This window comes from Danio rerio, chromosome 1 (assembly GCF_052040795.2).
Source record: "Danio rerio strain M-AB ecotype USA chromosome 1, GRCz13ab, whole genome shotgun sequence".
Taxonomy (NCBI): domain Eukaryota; kingdom Metazoa; phylum Chordata; class Actinopteri; order Cypriniformes; family Danionidae; genus Danio; species Danio rerio.
In genome coordinates this window covers 9,040,001-9,061,309 of record NC_141021.1, presented here as the reverse complement: position 1 = coordinate 9,061,309, position 21,309 = coordinate 9,040,001, and the positions used below count along the sequence as shown (strand labels likewise).

General features: G+C 34.7%; 2 long non-coding RNA genes across 3 annotated transcripts in view; both read left to right on the top strand.

Moving 5' to 3' along the window:
• The window catches only part of LOC147846677 (uncharacterized), a 77,734-nt gene that overhangs the window by 46,809 nt on the left and 9,616 nt on the right, over window positions 1-21,309 (top strand). The gene's annotated exons all lie outside the window — the stretch shown is intronic.
• LOC147837321 (uncharacterized) lies at window positions 3,581-5,501 on the top strand. The gene is made up of 2 exons (XR_015477298.1): window positions 3,581-4,641; window positions 4,716-5,501. It is a non-coding gene; the product is annotated as an uncharacterized LOC147837321 (long non-coding RNA).

Sequence of the window (21,309 nt, the reverse complement as noted above, 5' to 3'; positions counted from 1 at the left end):
AAATACAGAAAAACTCACAACACAACCAAATACTAAACAGCTCTGCAAAAACTCACAACACAACTAAATACAGAAAAGCTCACAACACAACCAAATACTAAACAGCTCTACAAAAACTCACAACACAACTAAATACAGAAAAGCTCACAACACAACCAAATACTAAACAGCATTACAAAAACTGTCAACACAATCAAATTCAGAAAAGCTCTAAAAAACTCACAACACAACTAAATACAGAAAAGGTTTACAAAAGCTCAACACAGTCAAATACAAAAACTCACAACACAACCAAATACAGAAAAGCTCACAACACAACCAAATACAGAAAAGCTCACAACACAATCAAATACAGAAAAGCTCACAACACAATCAAATACAGAAAAAGCTCACAAAACAATACAGAAAACTCGCAACACAACTCAATCCTGAAAAGTGCTGCAAATATAAACAGCACAACTAAAAACTCACAACACAACCTCGATCAGAAAGAAGTAGCATCTAATGCATAAGTATTCAAATGACATAGCATCTAAAGAATAAATACTAGTATCCAATGAATTGTTACTAAAGTATAATGAAAAGCCACTAGTATGTATCTTTATCAAGTATATAATTAGATGATTAATCAGTGTATGCCAGTTTTTTTTTTTTTTTTGCTATTATAGAAATATTGTGTTTGAAGGGTTTTAAACAAACATACAAAATCTACCAATGTTGAAATGTGTGTTTGATTAAACACAATTTAATTACTGAAAAACAATGCACAATTTGACATCTAGAACAACAGAAGGCTTCTTTAAATACATCACATAGGTTGCTGCTTTTGGCGGAAGCTGACAGTGCTCTTTTCTTAATCAATAATGAAATATCGAAAATTCCTCAAGTTGACGTCTTCATGTCTTAAGACCTAAGAAAGAGTAATTAAGGAAGTGTCTTCATCAGTGTGACAATGCACTGCATTACTTACAACACACATAAGTACAGAAAAGCTCTACAAAAACCCTCAACACAACCAAAAAACTCTGACATCTCACAAGTCATGCCACAACCAAATACAGATAAAGCTCTATATAGGCAAGGCAAGGCAAGGCAAGTTTATTTATATAGCACATTTCATACACAGTGGCAATTCAAAGTGCTTTACATAAACAGGAATAAAAAAGACAAGTTTAGGAACATAAAATGCAGACAATAAAAAATATAAAAAACAGATAAAAACAAATTAAAATGAGTTAAAATAGGTAATAAAAGAATGAAAAAGAAAACGAAAAACATAATAGTGCGATCTGTCGGACGCAGCACAGTGCTCATTCAGTAAAGGCACAGCTAAACAGATGTGTTTTCAGTCTTGATTTGAATGTGCCTAATGTTGGAGCACATCTGATAATTTCTGGAAGCTATATAAGAAAACTGACAACTCACAACATGACCCAATTATAATACTAGCTATGTTTCCATCCAAAGATGCGAATTAAAGGTATGCGCAAAACTGGATTACCATATAAAAGACTTGAGAATAAAGCAGCGTTTCAAGCAGCGAGTCAAAGAAAACAAAATCGTCACTTCCTGATTTATTGGCGCCAAATATCAAAAGTAAAAATTTTATGTACTACGGTAGGACAAGCTGTGTGAATCTTTTCATTATTTAATAAATCACTAGTGCCTCAGAAGATGAAGCCGACACGTAATGAACACTTGGTGGCATTTGAAGGCGTCAGATGTGGAGCACAGACACTCTTAACATTTTCTAGAGGTAATTAATAATAAAAGCTAGCTCTCTGCAACTCTCATATGGTTGCCCACTGAAGCTAAGCAGGGCTGCGCCTGGTCCTGGATGGGAGACCACATTGGAAAGCTTGGTTGTTGTTGGAAGTGGTGTTAGTGAGACGAGCGGGGGGTGCCCAACCTGCAGTCTCTGTGGGTCCTAATGCCCCAGTATAGTGAAGGGGACTCTATACTGCTCAGTGAGCGCTGTCTTTTGGATAAGACGCTAAACCCAGGTCCTGACTCTCTGTTATCATTAAATATTCCAGGATGTCCTTCAAAAAAGAGTAAGGGGTTTAACCCCGGCATCCTGGCAAAATTTGACCACTGGCTTTTGCCCATCAAGGCCTCCTAACATCCCTATTTCATAATTGGCTTCTTCACTCTGTCCCCTCTCCGCCAATCAGCTAAGATTGCTGCCATCGCGTCATCCACTAGTGGTGGATGAGGAGATTCCCCCCAATGTGTCAATCACTTTGAGTGTCTAGAAAAGCGCTATATACAGTTTAAGTCAGCATTATTAGCCCCCCCTTTTAATTTTGTTCCCCAATTTCTGCTTAACGGAGAGAAGATTTGTTAAGCACATTTCTAAACATCATAGTTTTAATAACTCATTTCTAATAACTGATTTATTTTATCTTTGCCATGATGACAGTAAATAATATTATACTAGATATTTTTCAAGACACTTCTATACAGCTTAAGGTGACATTTAAAGGCTTTACTAGGTTAATTAGGTTAACTAGGCAGGGTAGGGTAAATAGGCAAGCTATTGTATAACGATTTTTTGTTCTGTAGACTATTGAAAAATTATAGCTTAAAGGAGCTAGTAATTTTGTACTTAAAATGGTATTTAAAAAATTAAAAACTTTTATTCTAGCCAAAATAAAACAAACAAAACTTTGTCCAGAACAAAAAATATTATCAGACATACTGTGAAAATTTCTTTGCTCTGTTAAACATAATTTGGGAAATATTTCAAAAAAGAAAAACAAAGCATAAAGGATGGCTAAAAATTCTGACTTCAACTGTAAATGTAGGGAATTATTATTATTATTATTATTATTATTATTATTATTATTATTATTATTATGATTATTTTTATTAAAAACACTAATACTGAAGTGGTTAAGCTGTTTTAGAATGACCAAAACAACATTTTAAATGTTTTACAATGTGCTCAGCTTGCTGGTTTGTCTATTTACACACATTTTTATCATCACATGATCTCTTATTACAAAATCACATGACTTTTTTTTTAATATGCATTCTGGAATTTGTTCGGTAAAACTGTTTCCCTTGTAGTTTATGCTCATTTTTTCTTATTGTATAAAAAGTTCATCCTACTCAGTTATGTGCATGTTCAAAATGTATGGGCATCTTGGTGTTTCTACCAACCATTTTTTTTTATCTGCATATCCAAAATGTGCATAAAAATAGTTGAATGGAAACTAAGCTACTGATGAAGAACTAAATAGCACAGCTGTCAGGTGTGAGCGACAGATTGATTGAGGAAATTAATTAGCATAATTATTACATATACTGCAATTTATTGAGTTTAAAAGCAGTCGCCTTTCACTTATCATAATCTGCATTCGTCCTAAACAGTAGCGGTATTGAAATGTCATATATTGAAATGGTAATGTTTTAATTTTGTGCATCAGGGTCACAGCGAAAAAGACAAGGTCGCATTCACACCATTGCATTTTGTAGGCCTGTGTGTTATAAAGGCGGATGCAAGACATCGAACAAAAGGAGAGTCTGAATTTTAAAAAAGACATTGGACATGAAGCCGCTCAACATAACACGGCTTGACTCGAGGTTTTCTGGACGGAGCCGATAAGGCCGCCCTGGGACCGAATGTTGAACACGGAAGATGTATCTGAGAGTAATGTTTCATTGTGCCAAAGCGTGGGGAAGCGAACTGCCAATGCTCTGATCGTCTGCACCTTTCAAGCTGTCACCGGCAGCCGGGGAAAGGCAGAGAGCGATGGGGAAATGATAGAGGAAGGCATGAGAGACCGATAGACGGATGGGGGAATGATAGAGGTTTCCAATCTGTCGTTCTCTGAGTCCAGAGAGCACTGTCATGACAACTCGGATTTGGGTTGTGCTTTTAAAGTAAGATGATAAGTCAAGTGTTGCGCGCAGTTTGGAGATGAACTGGTGGGAGTGGAGTATATTGCTCAAATTTGTGATCGTATCATACAGGGCTCAAATCCTGTTGGATTGGGGCCAATTTTAGAAGTTAAGCAAATACTTCTTATATGGTTTGCCTAATGAGTCTATTTTTTTAAATACCCAGTTGCATACATACATACATATACACAATTGTTTATGTTTATACCTCATGTGTCTATATTGGAACTGTAAAGATACAGTTATCTAAGGTGTGCATATTAGTTACTAAAAGGTATAAAACAAGCAGTAACATCCCGCTCTCCCTCGAGAAGCTAATATGGAAGTAACTGAAACTGCAATTCATTGAAATTCGGCTAGGCCTGACTCCAAAATAGAGCAGATTTCTAATAACTCCAACTTTACAGCAGAAAAAAGGTGTTTACAGCCTGGTGCAAAAAACGATTTGTTGTATTTAGCTAATATTACCCTTTATAACAACTGTGAGGGGGCGAATTTGTTTAAAACTCATCCGTTTTGTTTATATTAAGTCTGCATAATTAAGGGTGTGGCCATTTGAGTGACAGCTAGGTTTCGCTGGTTGTCGGTACATCAGCTCAGCTGATTCCGGCTGATTAGCTGCTGAACTCGGCAGATACATCATATTTTTGTTTTGTTTTATGTGGCTTTACACAGTCAAATGCCTTTTGAAATTATGTCCTACAATTATCAAATAATATAGCATGCTGTGTGTACGTGGGTATTCACGTGGCCTCCATTTCTCAGGTGAGTGAAATTATATTCTAACTGTATCATATCTATAAATGTAGATATGTGTTTTTAACAGTGTTTTTAAAAGACTAAACACTTTAGTGATATAGTATACAACCAAGCACACGTGGTCAGAAAAAAAAACAAGTCACAGGTAATAAAGTATTAAGCATTTCCCCCAAAGAAAATCCTGTCTAAGCAAAATGCCAGCAGGCGTCTGTAGCTCTGTTCATGCTCTGCCTCTTTGCCCTTTTTTGTTTACTCCCGGCCACAAAATGGCGACGGTTGACTATGCCCACTTGAAGTTTCATTTGCGCTCTTCAGAAACCCATGGGTGATTTCACAGATACTATATCCATATCTTTTACTGTCTATGGTACAAAATTTTTCCTTTTTCAAAAGGTTTTACCCGGGTGACAGTTTTGTACTCTTATTTATTATCTATCTTGTTTAAAAAAAAAACTGCCACTTTAGCTGTAGTGTTACGCATTTATGCTTTGTATTTATTTATCTTACAGTGCATTATCACTTACTATAAAAATATCTTTTATTCTCTAAAAATATGTTATTTGTTCACTATCTATCTACTTTCTACTTATCTTACTCTCTGCTTTTTGCTCATAGTGAAATAAAAATGTGATAAACTGTATTTTGCAGAGAATTACCCTAATACCTTGTTTTCCTCTTCCACATATAACATCTTCTTTATATTTAGCTTGTTTTATAAAAGGGGGGGGGGGGGGTCATTAAGAGCAAATATTGTGAAGATATGTCTTCTGGACATTAGTTTGGGCATTACTAATAAATAATATCTTTTTTTTTTTTTTTTTGGTTTTAGAATCAAAGAACAAATCAAAGATTGTTGTTTCATAAACACTGGACCACAGACATCTCAGCTATTAAAGTTGGAGATGGTTGAAGTGGTCATCGTTTTATAGCTTCCCATCATCTAGTCAGATGACCTTGATGACCGGAAAATTGGTGGACAGTTTCCCAGAATGTCAGGATGTGCAATTGCTTCTTCGCCCGTAAAAATATAGCTTCTTTATTCACATAAATGATTAATTGAAGAATCTCTAACGTCCACAAAATATTGACATTCCAACAAAGGTTCTTTAGAAAGAAATAAATGTAGGTTTAGATCATTAGTTTTTTAACTGTCCTTCACAATAGGAAACAAATGGTTATTTTACCTAAAAGTTTCTTTAAGAAGCCCAAAATGATCCCTCTGGACTCACTGTGGAAACTCAGATTTCTTTTAGGAGTATTGACGTGTCGTTAGTTTAATGTAAGATTATTACCACATCAGTTTATTAATTACTTACTATGGATGTTTTGTTTTCATTTTAAGCTTTTGGCACAGGATCAGTGCAATGGTTGACCATGGTAATACAATGTAAATCATGTTAGTTACTTGATGTGATTTGATCCTTTTTTCTTCTCTTTTATTCCTTTTGTCGCAGTATACATTTAGAAAGAGAGATTTTTCAGTTTGTTCAAACTACTTTATTATACTAGCTTAACCCTTTAACTGCCACACCAAGAAAAAAAAAATGGATTTCATTTCTTAACTCCCAATATGTCGATAGTTAACACTGTCAATGCATTTTATTTTCAACACAACCCCTAAATTTTTATAATATCAACCTCTGCCAAAATAGTAGATATGTTGGTTCATGGCAAAAGTACCGGAATTAATGTATCCTATAAAAATATTAATATATGAAGTGTAAGACCAATTTATTAAAAAAAAAAAAGAAAGAAACACAAACACAATCAAAATAAAACATTTTTGATTACTAAATCATCTTTATTTTTTGAAGTATGACTTAAAATATTTCAGATTCTCATTTACTATGTTTTCTTTTGTTTGTTTTTTTACAACAAAACCAAAATCAAGTGTAGTGCAACAGGATAATGTTTGATTTATTTTGTAAACCATCAATGCTGTGTGTAAGCCATTATTTAAACCAGTCATACTTTAAAAAAAAACATTATTTAAAACCGCCAAACAACCATTTGGTAGAGCAGGCAGTTAAAGGGCTCAAAAACAAAATTCTGGAGATTTTTTTCGGGGAAACCTAATTTTGTTTTGTTCAATCCACTTAAATTTGTTACGTTAACTTAATTGATTTGCGTTTGTTTACAGTATATGCAGTATTCGCTAATACATAAAGTGTTTATACATTTACAGTGCTCAGCATATTTAAGTACACCCTACACAAATCTATCTTTTTAATTCATATATTAAACAGGATGCTATACAACAATATTTGTGCATATATATTCGATTAGTTAGTACTGAAGCCAATTTTGGAGCTTATCTAACAAAATAACTTACGATAACGGTCCAAAAACTAGCACACCCAACTTTGTTATGAAAAAAATATTAAATACAAATTTAAAAAAGAGGAAAAATCAAGAGATGCAAAAATTTTTTTGAAAAATGTAGCTGAAATTGTGTAGGTTTTAATTTTTAATTTTAATTTTTTGCAATATTTTGCTTGAATTTAATTGTATTATCTTTCAATATCTAATTATGTTTGGTGACTAAAGTATTATTTTAATAAAAATATCTATTTAATAAATACTGTTTTGTTTAAATGCAGAAAATTACATTGCCTTCACTGAGAAATGGATAAAAAATATTCATTTTTAAAATGGGGTGTACTCAATTATGAGCAGTGTTATGTATTGTTTCCCCTACAGTGCAGTATTGGAGTTTAGCCACTATAATAGGATATAATATGTAAAAGTTATGAAAATAAATAAGCATCTTAAGCCAGTTTACATAAATAATCAGTGCTTTCTTTTATGCATGCTTAACTCTGTCTATCCTCCAAGTCTGAATATTTGTCACCTTGTCAGTTTTAGAGGTTTGGCGTGTCAAGGCATGCCCAGCGGGTGCCTTAGTGACAAAGGGCAGATGGTTGCCAGGACAACCCTGCGTTTGCGGCCGATGCCAGGCTGGTGCCACGCCGTGACCTAATAAAGCCGGCGCCGTGGCGGGTTACGACCTGAAAACCCAGCGCAAAGGCCAGACAGATTGGCCAAGCAGCAGTAGATCACAATGGGGCACATACTCCACAGACTGACTCCTAATGGATTACTGCGCACTGGCGGTAGACCTCACCGCGTTTATCTACACTTTCTACACATGCTGTCCTTCAGTATGTTTTCTACTCAATCATGTGCCATATTGTCAAATTACCGTGATGTTTCCATCTATAGCCATACATACAGTTGTTCTAGTATTCTAGTAAATTATTTTGAGTTTTTTGTTCAGAAATATTGGCACCCTTTTATTTAATGCTTTTGTCAACTTCTATCTGCCTAGATAACATAAAAAAAAACTGCAGTATACTATTTCACCATGAAAAAGGCTGTAAAAGCATGGCATTGAACATAAACAAACAATTCCTGTTCTCTGGTCAATGTTGGTGATCTTTACCCTTCAGTTTAACCAGTTCCCACACTATAAAACCCAGCAGTCAACTTTATCAATTGAAACGAGTGTAGTTAACTCGGATTTTAACTCGGATCAGTGTTGAAGGTAATTAGTTGATTAAATACTTTATTTAACAGAAAAGTTCACAGTACTCGTATAGATTAGCTTTTTTAACTCAAATGGTTTGTTGCAATTGGTTTCCTCAAACAGTTTGAGTTGCCTTAACTTGTTGGGTTTTACAGTACTCAGTTGGTTTGAGTTCTCTTAATTTATTGGGTTTGACTGTGCTCAAATTGCTCCATTTACTCTAATAGATTAAGTTTACAGTACATTTACATTTAAAATTAGTCATTTAGCAGACGCTTTTATTCAAAGCGACTTACAACTGAGGACAAGGAAGCAACTTACACAACTATAAGAGCAACAATGAATAAGTGCTATAGGCAAGTTTTAGGTCTGTAAAGTCTAAGAAGGAAAGTATTAGTAATTTTATTTTTATAAAAAAAAATTTGGGTACAGTTAGTGTGATATCCAGAGAGGCAATTGCAGATTAGGAGGTGAAGTGGAGAATAAATAGTTGAGTTTTTAGTCGTTTCTTGAAAATAGCGAGTGACTCTGCCGTTCTGATGCAGTTAGGGAGTTCATTCCACCAACTGGGCAGTACTCTTTAGGGTTAGTTTTTGAACTTAGATGATTTGTTGCAATCAGTTTCCTCAAATGGTTTGAGTTACCTTAACTTTTTGAGTTTTACAGTGTATAAGATTGAGGAGACTGGTGTAAGTTTAATGGTGTCAGTTTAATGTCAAAGATTTTATATTATTTTGTTCCTGAAATGTTACATTAAAACGATTACTTGGTAACACTTTACAATAAGGTTCATTTGTTAATGCATTTACTAACATGAACTAATCATGAACAACTTTTGTACAGCATTTATTAATCATAACTGAACATTTACTTATGCATTATTAACAACCAAGTCCATGCTTGTTAACATTAGTTAATGCACCATGAGTTAACATTAACTAACAATGAACTACTGTATTTTCTTTAACTAACATTTACAAATATGAACAAATACAGTAGTAAATGCATTGTTTATTGTTTGTTCATGTTAGTAAATGCATTAATTAACATTAAGTAAATGCATTAATTAAGTGTGACCGATAACGTAAGGTGTAATACCTGCCAAGTTTTTGTTTAATATTCATGTATGGTGAAATTATTTCTGATGCTTTATGTATAATCTTTGCGGTGTTTCTTTGATGCTGTCTGGCAGGAAGTGACCAGTTAATGCAAGTATTGGAGAACAGTAGCTTAGTGGTTAGCACTGTCTCCTTACAGCAAGAAGGTTCGCTGGTTTGAGCCAAGGCTGAGTCAGTTGGCATTTCTGTGTGGAGTTTGCATGTTCTCACTGTGTTTGCATTCCCTTCGGGTGCTCTGGTTTCCCCCACTATTCCGAAGACATGCGCTATAGGTGAATTGGGTACGCTAAATTGGTCATAGTGTATGTGAATGAGAATGTATGCGTGTTTCCCAGTGATGGTATAAAACATATCATGCTGGATATGTTGGCAGTTCATTAGTTCATTCTGCTGTGGCGACCCAAGATTAAAAAGGGACTACGCTGAAAAGAAAATGAATGAATGAATGAATGTAAAACACTTTGAATTAGCATTGTGTATGAAATGTGCCATATAAATAAACTCACCTCACCTTATACAGTAGTCAACGTTTGAAATGGATTTGAAAAAAAAAATTTCAAAGTTGTCTTCTAAGACAATATAATGGCTGTTGTTCAATATTTTAGGACAACTTTGATGATTTTGATCCATTTCGAATGTTGACTACACTGTTAACGATTTCCTGTAGAATTTTGACTGACTGACAGCAGTTTGCCAGTAACTTACTGTAAATAATTTACAGCAATAAAAATACCGTATTTATGTTTACAGCGCCATTTATCTTGCTGTAAATGTGTTTTCGGTATTGCATATCTTTACTGTAAAATATACACAATTTTCTCAACTTTAAAATACAGTGACATTCTGCATAACTGTCCTACAGTAATGTTCAGTTCATATTACAGTTAAATAGTGTGTAATTTACAAAAATCGGTAACAGTATATTGTATAAACACTTCCTTTTCAGGTAGATTTATAATTTTATCTCCATTTCTTTGGAACTTGTTAATTATTGTTAATTATTATTATTGGCCTAATGGTGAAAATTGAGATTTTCTCTTACTGTTTTCTTACAACCGCGTAATTTTAGTGATGGCAACATCAACAGCCTGAGGTATCAAGACATTTATGCTGCCCATTACATTACAAACCACTGGACCATGACTTTATATTATATACTGTACATTGTTTGTGTTAAGTGACAAGACTTTTGTCTCAGGAAAGTCAGACCTTACTGTCTTAATTAAATAAATAAAAATAAAAGCATTTGCTAAAATAAGCGTAATCTAGAGGCCTTTGCCTTTCATATACTGTAAGCCACTTTATTCATTCATTCATTCATTCATTCATTTATTCATTCATTTTCTTTTCAGCTTAGTCCCTTTATTAATCTGGGGTCACCACAGCGTAATGAACCGCCAACTTATCCAGCTCGTTTTTACGCAGCGGATGCCCTTCCAGCTGTAACCCAACAAGGGGAAAACTGTAAGCCACTTCTTAGGAGTCAAGTTATCTGTTGTTCCTAAAACTTGGATAGGCAACAGGACTTTTGTCACATACTGCAGTGTAGACTTCTCCTCATAAAATAAACTACTTTTAATCCAAAGACAGGTTTGTTTCGTATTAAGTAAATAACTGCTTAATTAACGGATACTTTAACATGTTTACAATGCTTGCCTTTGGCTCAACATGAGGTTTCCTTTCAGCAACTTAATGATCCGAGTGCTTGTGGTTTGGGATTAAATGAAGCAGCATTGCAATCGTATCATTGGTATTAATGACATGTTTACATAGCAAATGCTCTTAACATGGCTGACGTGCTACTTGAAGTGCAGAAAATCCTGTCTTCACCTTTCAGTATAACCGCTGATGCTATTAAGTCGGCAGTGTATACGAGGCTTTATAAGGCTGAGTGAGAGTAAGTGGTTGTGGGTAATGTTGAAAGGATGGCGGGTCGAGTCCGTCTGTCAGCAGGCTGTCTGTCGACCGGATTTCATGTTGTTGTGCACACATAAGCCACTAGCAAGTGCTCTTTTACTGTAGTTGATTTCGCTGGTGCTTTTCACAGATCTTGTGTTGTAAATGTGTAAATGTTTTTTTCTCTTGAGATCCAGTTGGGTCCTGGTAGGTGGATTCACACAAATCTTCTATTTTTAATTAATATTTATTTCTTTATTTAGAGTGCAGAAATAATTTGGAATAATCTTTCAGGTTGGTTTTAAGAATAAAATGCTAAAAAATGAATAAATACGATCTGGTTATTATTATACAAAAATATTTTTATTTGCTTGCTTGCAAAAAAAAAAAGTGTTTTATTTAATATATAATAACATTATTATATTTGTCCTATGGGTTTTGATAGAGTAAAAAAAAGAGTATATTTTATCTTATTTTATTTTATTTGTTTCGTTTTTATTTATTTTGATTTTTTGTCCTATAGGTTTTGAAAGGAGGGAAAAGAGTATTTTAAATGTTTCATTTCATTTATTTCATTTTATGCAAAAAAAAAACATGTTTTTTAATTTTATTTATAATAACATTATTATATTTGTCCTATGGGTTTGGATGGGCAAAAAGACTTATTTAAATTTATTTACTTTTATTTGTTTTTATTGTTTGTTTTAAGGGTTTAAATAGGGGAAAGAGTATTTATTATTATTATTATTATTTTATATTTAATTTGTTTTTATTGTTTGATTTATGGGTTTTGATTGGAGAAGAGTATTTGTATATTTTATTTTATTATTTTATTTTATGTTCTATTTTATTTTATACTAAAAATATGTTTTATTTTATGCATTATATTTGTCCTATGGGTTTTGATGGGGGGGTATATATGTTATATTTTATTTTAATTATATTATTTTATTTGTTTTTCATATGGGTTTAGATGGGGGGGGGTATATTTTATTTTATTTTACTGGTTTTGATCATTTTTCCTATGGATTTTGATAGGGGGAAGAGTATACTTTAGTTTATATTTATTTGTTTATGTATTTTGATTAAGTTAGAGGGAAAGTATATCACAAATACAAGCTTAGTTTGTATTATTGTAAAGACAGATTGATTGATTGATTGATTGATTGATCTAATGGATGTTTTTTTTCTTTTCAGTATAACAATAGTTCAATAATTTAAGAAATTATTCATGCTTTTTCACTTAAATTGGGAGGCTTTTCTGTTTGGTTGTCTTGCAAAATAGCTTTGATAAAAAAAGTGACAGACTGAACCCGTCCATAAAGAAGCTCTAATTTGAAAATGGCCGAAATGGACATAGGACATATTAAACATGTTATTTTGATTGATTGATTGATTGATTGATTGATTGATTGATTGATTGATTGATTGATTGATTTGGTCGGTCGGTAGGTAGGTATAACAATAGTTAAACAAATTTAAGTAATTATTCACGCATTTTCACTTAAATCGGGAGGCTTTCTGCTTTGGTCCTCTTGCCAAATAGCTTTGATAGAAAGGGGACAGACTGAATCCGTCTATAAAGAATCTCTAATTTGAAAGACCAATATACGCCCAAGTCAAAATGGACGTAGGACATATTAAACATTCAGTATTTAATAAGAGTATTGTGCTGAATCCTCTTTCATCAGGTCAGATATTGACATTGGCAGAATTCAGGTGCGCTTCATAATGTATAATATTCTATGACATTAATTAAAGTAATTATGGGGCCGTGGAGGGCAAAGATAGCCGAGGAGATTAAAGGTATTATGTCATGATTTTTGCCATTATCGTACTACATAATTTCCACTTTAATTTGAATTAATTGTGAATTAATTGTATGCAACAGCGGTCTCAAAACATGTGGCTAATCTTTTGCCCTCTGAAAAGGAAGGGAGATAAAAACCAAGCCCTGCCTTTTATACAGGTTAGAGTTAATTACGTTTCATTTAATTATTTTTTCTGTTACAAATTCAAATCTTTGCAGGCTAATACGTCTCCTCCCATCCGAGAAGAAATAAGAGGAGCAGAAACAGGACGGATTGAAAGAGAGCGGGGGGAAAAATGAAGCCTAAAATAATCGAGAGCGACTCTTTCTCTCTCTCCTTCTTGCGTTCAGAATAAGTGAACTGTCAGCAAATTCTGGGGCAAAAATTAATTATTTCAGCATGATAAACCTTTTCATCTGCTTGACTCCTTCTACAGAAAAGCCAATTAATAATGTCAAACATGCTATCTCTCATGGGACGGGCCGTTGCCTAATGAGTGTGTTTACTACGTGGGCTGAGCGAAGTCAGTGCGATGGCGAAACTTTGTCCTGATCACGACGCACCTGTCAGACCCACACCTCATCACTGCAAACCTCATTTTATACGCCACTCTTTTTTCCTCTCCTCTGGAATTAACCGCAGTCCAGGGAGGCTGCGGAGCCAATGGATGATTCACTTAATTATGGAGGCAGACTGGAGAAACACTTGTGTAATGATCTACTGAAAGACATGACTGGGTCAAGGGTGCGTTGCAAATAGTGTACGACACACTGTGTACTTGACGGTCTAGTGCTGGGATTCCCAACATTTCCTGTCAGACTAAGCTGTTTTATCTCAAATGTGTAGCTCTTGCACTGTAAAAAAAATCTGTTAATTAACAGGTTCCATTTTAACAGGTGATTTCTGTTTATTTATGGTGGTGAAATGCATTATAAGAGTTTTATTTCTGCTCAGTTTAATGTTGAAAATTAAATTCAGCAGTGTGACTTTTAGTGACATTTTAGTAGTTTGAGACAAGATATTGTTTAAGAAATAATATTTAGATAGTTTTATTTAAAACTAAAAGTTTGTAAAATGTCAGATAATGTACTGGCAGTTCATTACAAGGTTTTTGCAGGGTAATATAATACACCAACGCAGACAATATATCACTTTAAACTATGAAAATTGTCAATAAAAGTCAAATTTTCTAACTTTTCAACATCAAAATCTTTTGAAGGAAAGATCAAGGTCCCATAATGCGATTCAAAAGCATAAAATTTAAAACCACTCTTGCGTCCAGTGTTGTGTTCATATTTATGGTTATGTTTATGTACTGTTCGTAGAACCGTGGTTCCTGCAAGACACAACATTTTGTTTCATTTTATGTCCACACATGTCCTGACCTTACTTGACTTGACTTGACTTGACTTCTTGGCTTGGCCTGGCCTGGCCTGACCTGACCTGACTTGACTTGGCTTGACTTGTCTTTTTGACTTGACTTGGCTTGGCTTGACTTCTTGACTTGGCCTGACGTTTTGACTTGACTTGACTTGGTTTGACCTGACCTGGCTTGACTTCTTGGCTTGACATATTGAGTTGGGTTGGCTTGGCTTGGCTTGGCTTGGCTTGGCTTGGCTTGGCTTGGCTTGGCTTGGCTTGGCTTGGCTTGGCTTGGCTTGGCTTGGCCTGGCCTGACCTGACTTGGCTTGACTTCTTGACTTGGCTTGGCCTGACTTGACTTGACTTGGCTTGGCTTGGCTTGACTTCTTGACTTGATTTGGCTTGGCCTGACTTGACTCGGCTTGGCTTGGCTTGACTTCTTGACTTGACTTGGCTTGGCCTGACTTGACTTGACTTGGCCTGACTTGACTTGACTTGACTTGACTTGACTTGACTTGACCTGGCTTGACTTGTCTTCTTGGCTTGACTTCTTGACTTGACTTGGCTTTTCTTGACTTCTTGCCTTGGCTTGGTTTTTAATGGTCAAACGATAGACATATGAACAAATTTGTGACCCTGGACCACAAAACCACTTGTAGGAATACTCAGAAATATAAGAGTATGAGTCAAAATTATTGAGGTTTTCATGAAGATGCAAAATATACCTGCAATTCTAAACTCAAATTCAGAATCAAAAAAATTCAGAATCAGAATCAAAGACTTAAAAAGCGGTGTATATATACGTGTGTGTGTGTGTGTGTGTGTGTATATATATATTTTTTTTCTTTTATTTAGAATTTGAAAAACTTTAGGTGCTCAGTATATTTGTAAGGGACAAAGACCAATAACTACAGTAGGGCACTATGATTTTTTTGATGCCGAATTGCTAAATCTAGTAATAAAAACAAAATTATGGAATACGTTTAATTTTGGATGAATAAATTCAAAGGAAGTGCTTTAAAATTTGCAATATAGACTATTGGCTAGTGATATGGACTATCACAACATACTATTTAATTATGAATCCTGCATGTTTTGCATATTTAGTGTTTTTTGGCATGCTGATCAGTTATTACCAAACAGACATCAGATAAGCAACATGCAAAAAAACTAAACTAATTGTGCATGGTTGTTTTATGGTCTCTTGCTTTTGAAGAAGTTGGATCTTGGGCAGAATAAGCTGTAATGTGGACCAGACTTGCCGCAAGTCAAATGTCTGTCTGAGTGTGATTAGGACTGTCCTATCGAGGACTCAAACAAAGATGAGCATTTCTCATCCGCAAAGACTCTTTCAAACTGCTTGTGTCTTGTATTTTAATGGAGCCAAATTATGCTTAGTGCAGAAAATATACTGTGACTCGCTGGCATATTTTAAACAAATAGTAGATCTTGTGTCCTTTGAACGCTTGGTTGTTGACTTTGAAGTGATGACTGATAGAATAATTTAGGTCCAGACCACAAACAGTTAAAACGGGAAACAATCTTGTTGTCAACATCTGAAGTCAAAAGTTCAGTCGCACTGTCTGTAGCAATAATGTTGGATTGCATCTCAAAACTTCATCTTAATTTAGTCATGATTATTAGTCCACTAAAATCAACTGTAATGACGCCATTTTCAGTTTGAATCTTTATTTTAAAAATGCATTATTTTATGAATATTGTGAATCTAATCTACCATATTTTAGGGTATTTGTTGACTTAATATTGCATTATGAATAAAAAGGTTAAACTATTAATATGTATAATTCAGATAAACTATGCAAGTTATTTCTGAGTACGGGTATGTTTCTGCAAATGTCAGTTCAGAGCAAATGACCATGTTTTTATTAAGCTCTTCATTACCATTTGACAAAGTATTACAACATACTAGTAAATGTTTGAAGGCAATTACTCATTTAACTTGTTTTTTTTTTTATATATACATTTTGAAATACGGGGTATAATATTTTTCAATAGTTTGCACTGTCGCCTCACAGCAAGAATATTGCTGGTTCGAGTCCTGGCTGGGTCAGTTATCATTTCTGTGTGGAGTTTGCATGTTCTCCCCATGTTGGCGTGGGTTTTCTCCTAATGCTCTGGTTTTACTCACAGTCCAAAGACATGCGCTATATTGGTGAGTTTAATAAACTAAATTTGCTGTAGTCTATGAGTGTATGTGTGTGTATGAGTGTGTGGGTTACCCAGTACTGGGTTGCAGCTGGAATAGTTGGCAATTCATTCCACTGTGTCAACCTTTTAAATAGAGCCTAAGTCGAAGGAAAACAAAGGAATTATGAAATATTACATGTCTAAATTTATATATTTTTACAGTATGATCATTTAAATGCAGTAAATGGTTAAACATGTCTTTGTCTTCCATAGACTTTGTTATAAAATCAGCTGTTATAAAAAAAATGTTATTAGCCAAATCTCCAAACTGTTCCATTGTGTGATTGTCTCAAGCATAGTTCAATAAATTACGACTTTTATAAATTAAAAAGAAAACTGTAAAATCATTCATTTATACCTCAGGTCTAATTTTACAAGGAGCAATTTTAGTAAAATCGCAATCATTTTGTCAATCATACATATGTTTCTGAAAACATGGCCTCTGGATTAATTTTGTCACTGAAAACCATGTTCTCTAGTGTTATGCTATTTTAAATCAGATATTAAGACAACATTATTGTTTTTATTTATTTTTCAGTTCAGTATTAATCTAAAAAAAAAAAAAAACTGTGAAAGAGTTGATAAAGAATGTGACCCCTTAAACCCAAACTCAAGCTGCATAAATGTACCAACGTTTTCTTAAAGGATTTCACAAAAAAAAAGCATTTTACTGCATGTTTGCCAACTACACACATGTATAATTTGTAATACTACACAAATAGTCTTATACTATTTCATTTAAAAAACCTGTTTTCTAGGTAAATGTGTTTTTTATAGCTTTTCTCTGGTTGAGATTTTGTCTTTAGCATGCTTCAATGCCACATAATCCTACAAAAATCATTCATTCATTAATTTCATTTTCCTTCAGCTTAGTCCCTTTATTTATCAGGGGTCGCCACAGCAGAATGAGCCGCCAACTTATCCAGCTTTTGTTTTATGTATGTCCTTCCAGCCGCAGCCTAGTACTGAGAAACACCCATACACTCTCACATTGACACTTAAACACTATGGACAATTTAGCTTATTCAATTCACCTATAGTGCATGTCTTGGGACTGTGGGGGAAACCGGAGCAACCGGATGAAACCCACGCAAACACGGAGAGAACATGTAAACTCCACACAGAAATGCCAACTGGCCAAGGCGAAGCTCAAACCAGTGACATTTTTGCTAACCACTCAGCCACTGCGCCGCCCCTACAAAAATCAATTCTAATATAAAATATTTCCTAGCTGCTTATTTCCTAAACATTTTCTTAGAAATATTTACTAGAGTAAAATGTCTGACAATAACTCTAGTCCCTGACAATAATAAATTATATTTACTGCATAGATGGTGTGCTGCGCACTTTCCATTCCAGTGAGAGACGAGATGTGTATCACACAGTCTATTTCAGATTTTACAGTGTGACGTTGTTAACTGCACATCACATTTTACAGTGGCATGTCTGAGGGACACGGAGCAGTGCTTTAAACAGCCGAGCCTACAGTAGTGTGTCCATTTAATAATTCTTTGGTCCCTAATGGGTGTTTGGACACTACAATCCAAAGTGTTCATTGCTTTACACTATGTAAAATATACAGTTGAAATCTTGTGATTTTTTTTTTTTTTTTTAATAGTTTCTAAATGATCTTTAGGAGAGCAATGAATTTTTCACAGTATTTCCCATAATATTTTTCTTGTGGAGAAAGTCTTAATGTTTAGTTTTTTTTTTTGGCTAGAATAAAAGCATAATTTAAAAAAACAAAAGTAAAACATTTCAAATATAATATTACGAGCTCCCTTAAGCAATATTGTCTACAGAACAAACCATCATTAAACAATGACTTGCTTAATTACCCTAACATGCCTAATTAACATCATTAAACCTTTAAATTGCACTTTAAGCTGAATACTAGTGTTTTGAAAAATATCTAGTGAAATACTACAGTCATTATGGCAAAGATAAAATAGATCAGCAATTAGTTATTAAAGCTATTATGCTTAGAAATATACAGGGGGGTAATAATTCAGGAGGACTAATAGTTCTGAATTTAACTGTAGTTTAAGTGACCCTAATGGCATTAAGATGGAAAAAATGATAAATAATGAATGGTGATTTGGTATAAATGTGTAGCTAATTCTACGTTTAGCTGCATTGTAAACCTTAAAGCCATAGGAGAACCTGTTATGGGTTTTGTAAAAGCAAAAATCAAGAAGACAGCCATCATTGCATGTCTGTTTTAATGTGTTGATTCATCCGAGGAGGATTTGATATCAGTGATACTCGTGCTGCTTCGACCCTGTTTATTCCCTACAGCTGACCAAATCATACTGCTGTCAATCACTTTTGGTCTGCTCATATCATGCATATTCCTGGCTGTTTGTGATCCAGTGAGTTTTAATCCTCCTTTCCATAAGGAAAAGCTCCAGCAATTTGATTTTGGCCCATTCTCAGGAAACTCTATGACTTACAGCTGCTGTAATTAAATGAGGAAACGATGAGCTCTTTTAGCGTGTGACTCTAAATGAATGTTTGCTTTTCTTTTAAAATATTTACAGATATGCTATGTCACAATCGCCAGCGATCTAGCAGTTGCAGATTGCTGGAGAACTACAAATCTGTCAGACAGATTACATGCACCATATATTCACCTGTCTCTCTCTCTCACACACACACACACACACATTGCTGAGTCTTGTTGTATGTTTACCTGTAACATTGAGAAGCGTTTTCTTTGTCTAGTCTTACAGTCCCTTTAGACCTTTGTCTTGTTTCTTTGTTTATCCTGTTTGCTGCCTGCACCGACCTCTGCCAGTGATCATGACTACACTACGCTGTCTTGTTGCTTATCCAAGTTTTAGGAACAGCATATAATAACTTGACTTGTGGTTGATCATTTGGTATCAGAAGTGGCTTATATGAAAGGCAAAGGCCTCTAGATCCCGCTTATTTTACCAAAATAAAATATGATCATGCCTTGATTTGTAATTATTTTATTAGGACAGTAAGGTCTGACTCTGCTTAGACAAAAGTCTTGTAACTTAACAGGAATAATGTTCAGTATAGAATCATACCTGTCAACATTGGGATGTGAAAATAAGGGATATGATCACCATAATGAGGGACCACCCCCCCCCCCCCCCCCCCCCGCCCCCTTTAAAAAAATCCCCAAATTACTGAATATGTTCATATGGAGCTGTTTCATTGTAAATAAACAGTTAAAAGGTTAGTAACATGTTTTATTATTATTATTTACAAAAGAAAAAATAAATATATACATTAGCAGCAAATACATTAGCAAACAGTTCAGCTTATTAAAATTAATAGCTGTTTTAATTAAATAGATTCAAGCTATCAAATCTCAGCCTTTTTTTGACTGTATAACGTACACATTCTGATTAAAGAGCAACCAATGAATGATTTATTTATTTAGATTTTTTCGTTTGATTACATTAAATAACAGGTGTCACTTTAAAAATGCACACATCTAACAATATAATTCCTAACTTTTTATGCTCATTTAAGACGAAACTAGTTGTGCTTGAAAAAAAAAACACCAAGATCGACATCTGTAGATATTATTAATATTAATTATGTGTATATCGGTTTAAACGCACCCAAAAGCCAGACTTTCACTCCACTTAAAGTCGCGTGTACAGAATCCGTTTGGGAAACCTCATCTATTTATCACTATGGAGTGCGTCAGCTGACAGTCATGCACCATTATGTGACTGTTTTAAGGATTGCATAGGAGGGGTGACGGCACCTGTAATGAAAAGGAAGAGGAATCGCGTCATTTTTCTATTTATTTCAAAGTGTTTTCATGCCTAAACGAAGTGAATCCACAGAACAATTTCACATTTAAGAGCAAGGGGCGGACCCTGGTGGTTCGGGGGTATGGGTTGCATATAGGAAGGATCAGCTTTTTATTGTTTCTTGCCACCCTTCAGAGAAAGACTGAACTGAAATGACTCATCACTTATTAATAAAGTCATCTGAAATGGCAAAGAAAGCGTTCTTGCAGAACTGCCAGAGTTCATCAAAATTCTTTGGATTCATCTTCAATGTCTCCTTCATCTTACCCCAGACATGCTCAATAAGCTTTATGTCTGGTGACTGGGCTGGCCAATCCTGGAGCACCTTGAACTCCTTTGCTTTCAGTGACTTTGATATGGAGGCTGAGCTAAGTATAAGGAGCGCTAACCTGCTGAAGAATTTGCCCTCTCCTGTGGTTTGTAATGTAATTAGCAGCACTAATGTCTTGATACCTCAGGCTGTTGATGTTGCCTTCGACTCTGCAGATCCCTCGCACACCCCCATACTGAATGTAACCCCAAACCATGATTTTCCCTTCACCAAATTTGACAGATTTTTGTGAGAATCTTGGGTCCATGATGATTCATCAGAAAAATCTACCCTCTGACACTTTTCCAAATGATCAACTAGAAGTCAAGTTATTATTTTTTTGCCCTTAAAACTGGGATCGACAAGAAGACTTTTGTCAGGTAGTGTACTTACATTGTTGATTTACTTACTTTAAATAACTAATCACTTTTTACAGAGTACATTCATATTCCCAATCTCTGGTTTGAGTTCTCTGCTCTATCTCTCTGTCTCTCTGTCTGTCTGTCTCTCTCAGGAGACACTCGTTCTGAGTTGTTTGCACGTTGTTTAAGTGCTGTCCTCACACTTGCATTCCACCTCGCATCATCGTCGCCTCAAACGAGGCAAGAGAGGGTGA